Source organism: Chiloscyllium punctatum, chromosome 17 (assembly GCF_047496795.1).
Source record: "Chiloscyllium punctatum isolate Juve2018m chromosome 17, sChiPun1.3, whole genome shotgun sequence".
Lineage (NCBI taxonomy): Eukaryota > Metazoa > Chordata > Chondrichthyes > Orectolobiformes > Hemiscylliidae > Chiloscyllium > Chiloscyllium punctatum.
Window position 1 is genome coordinate 71,663,705 of NC_092755.1, and position 3,677 is coordinate 71,667,381.

Consider the following 3,677-nt stretch of genomic DNA (forward strand, 5'->3'; position numbering starts at 1 on the left):
CTGGATGGAGAAAGTAAGAGGTAGATACAAGATGCACAATTTGCTTCTTTAGTTCAGAAGACATTATGCGAGGAGGGGGATCAAAGTGTGAGAAGGAGGATTAGACATGAGGAATCTTGCAGTCATGGACTCATAGAGATGTACACAGCAGGCCAGGCAGCATCCGAGGAGCAGGAGAATCGACGTTTCGGGCATAAGCCTTTCTTCCTGAAGAAGGGCTTATGCCCGAAACGTCGATTCTCCTGCTCCTCGGATGCTGCCTGGCCTGCTGTGTTTTTCCAGCACCACATTTTTCAACTCTGGTACTCCAGCATCTGCAGTCCTCACTTTCTCCTCATAGAGATGTACAGCATGGAAACAGACCCTTCGGTCCAACTTATCCATGCTGACCAGATATCCTAAATTAATCTAGTCTCATTTGCCAGCACTTGCTCCATACCTTTTAAATATTCTCATTGTACCAGCCTCACCACTTCCTTTAACAGCTCATTCCTTGTATGCACCACCCTTTGCATGAAAACATTGCCCCTTAGGTCTCTTTTGTATCTTTTTCCTCTCAACTTAAACCTATGCCCTTGAGTTTTGGACTCGCTTACCCTGGTGAAAAGACCTTGGTTATTCACCCTATCTATGCCCCTCATGATTTTATAAACTTCTATAAGATCATCCCTCAGCCTCCAATGCTCCAGGGAAATTATCTTATTCAGCCTCTCTCTTTGGCTCAAACCCTCCAATCCTGGCAAAGTCCTTGTAAATCTCTTCTGAACCCTTTCATGTTTCACAACATCCTTCAAATAGCAGAAAGACCAGAACTGAACACAGTATTCCTAAAGTAGCTGGACCAATGTCCTGTATAGCCTCAACATGACCTTTCAACTTCTATACTCAATATACTGACTAATAAAGGCAAAGGTACCAAATGTTTTCTTCACTATCCTGTCTACCTGCGACTCCACTTTCAAGGAACTATGAACCTGCACTCCAAGGTCTCTTTGTTCCGCAACATTCCCAGGACATTACCATTAAATGTTTAAGTCCTGCCCTGATTTGCCTTTCCAAAATGCAGCACCTCACACTTACCTAAATTAGACTCCATCTGCTATTCTTCAGTCCATTGACCCACATGATCAAGGTCCCGTTTCAGCTACACCACTGGGTACAGACTCAGCTATGGGCCCAGCAATATTGGCAACTGCAATCAAAGTAAGGCTATACAGCTATACATGCCCACTGCTGGTTAGGTATTACTGCTTACTGTTATGAAGCACCTTACCCTGAATCAAAGAGGGGAGTATGTCAATGATTGTCATGCAATGCGTTTGGATGATGTGGCTGTCATGGTTGAATAGTAAGCAGTATTTCCAGCTGTTGAAGGTGGGTATATGGTTTACAGAGGTGCTATATCTCTAAGAGGGAGATGAAGTTATGATTAATGGAGATTGTTGGTTGGTGAGTGATCAAAGTGTGGTGCATTAAAATGTGATGTGCTTGGAAGGATATGGCATTTGAAGATGTCTTCACTGATGTTGACCATTTGTGGAGGGTATTTGAGCCCTTTGAGGTACCACATTCAGGCCTTTGGGATAGACTCCTGGTATGAACGACCATAGCCATCTGATCCCACTGCCTTAACAAGAGGGCCTTCTTGTTTCCTGTTGATAAGTGGCAACTTACCTCTTCTCCTTGTCCTGTGCCACAGTCTCTAGTGCAACACTAGGAAGATTTTGAAGCTGGTATCTGCTATATGCCTTCCCAGATGTCTCCTCATCAGACTCCCTTTCTGACACCAGCAATTGCTCCAGTCACAACGGCATTCCATTCAAAAAGGAACAGAGGGCCTTTAAGCAGCTCAGTCTAATAACTTGTGCTAGCTTCTCACAGTTTTGACCTCCCCTTCTTAGGATGCAGCCACTCAATAGTGCAGTACATAGCTATGGCTGCACACTGTAGTCAGTTCAATTGTCAGGCACATATGAAGAGAATCATGCATCAGTATCCCTGCTGATGGCCACTTTCATGGCTCTTATATCCAGACATTTGTGGCAACTGAAACCAGCACTGCAGAAAGCATTTTGGTTTGAGAAGCAGTCATTGGAATTAATTTAAGAATGTTAACATAGAGAATCTTGCAACAATTCAGAAGATTGCTTCTTATCGAATGTTTTAACAAATGGTTTCGGCATTTTTTTTTCGCTCTTAAGGAAATGCAAATCATTTAAAATGAACTGTTTCAGAAATGTATTTCTATTCCTCCAATTCCTTTCCAGACAGAAAACTAAAAGCCATGAGCTGGTGTGATACAGGGAGTGTTTACGTTACCTTCATGGTCACCCAATGCAAAACGATCAAATCTCTGTTTAAAAAAGTGTACACTTTTCTGTTAGAAAGCACTTGACATACTGCAGGGGAAGACTGGTACAAACTGAAGATTATAATGTCAGATAGACTCCAAGTCACCTTTCCAAGGCTGTAGGCCCAAGGAAGGAGGTTTAGATATTAATAATATGTATGGGCTTATTACTGTGGAGTCAAAACAATTCTGATTGATTCTAAAGTTACAGATACCAATTAAGTGAGACCTGGGTAGATACAACATTTCTTCTTCATCTTGTCATATTTGATCGAACACTTTTATTTCTAGATGTTGACATTTCAAAACTATTTATTATAGTTCTGTTGTACCTAAAATTAATCTCTTAATAGCTTCTGAGACTTTGTTCAGAAGCTGACAGTGGAGTCAAATAGCCTGGATAATTTGGATTGAAAATCAAGATGGGAGGTGGAAGACATAAACCAGAAATAAAGCAATAAGCAACTCCTTGATTTTAACAATATACAATTTTGAATATATTATGTAAATGAGAAAGGAAGATCTTCATTTGCGTAATCATATGAACTAAGTACTTTTACATTCTTTAATTGAAAGCAATTTCTGAGAATGAAATACTGAAATCAAACAAAGTACTGTAGATGCTGTGTTCTGAAGGTGTTGCCAGAAATGCTGAGTTTCTCCAGCAATTCCAGTTTTTGAGTATTTGGAAGGATGAACTATCTAGATCCCTGGCATAAGAACAAGAGTAACAATAATCTCGTCCTTAGATATCCTCCCGCTTCCCTTCCAGACTGGATCAAAGTGGCTGCAGCATGCTCACTGAAAGCAGGCCTCCCTCACATCTGTCACACTGTATGAACCTTCGCTGTCACACACCCACAACCACTTCACACAGTCGGCTGTCATCACCTTCCCCAGCTGTGAGCAAAACGGAGAAGATTGGGTGATGAGGCCCATGTACCTCACACTTCAGCACAGCAGACTCAAGTTTCTCAAGCACACTTGGGAAGATTGACTGGAACTAAGGATACGTACAGTCTGTGTCCATTTTAACGGGATTGAATTTCAAACTCAGCTATGACATCGCAACAAAACTATACTGTTTCAAATATCTTCCAACTCTTTGTACAAGAATAAACTTGAGAAATAAGCGTTATTTTTGTTGACGTTGCTGGTAAGAAAATGCCATAATTTCCAGCAGTGGTGAGCTCTTTTTCCAGTGAGGTTACCCGAGGTCTCTTCCATTGAGTGTGCCTGAACACCGTTCTGGTTCTGTCAGTGCCTAACACGCTGAAATTAAGCAATGATTCTGGTGGCTTCACAAGAACAAACTACTTACTTATTT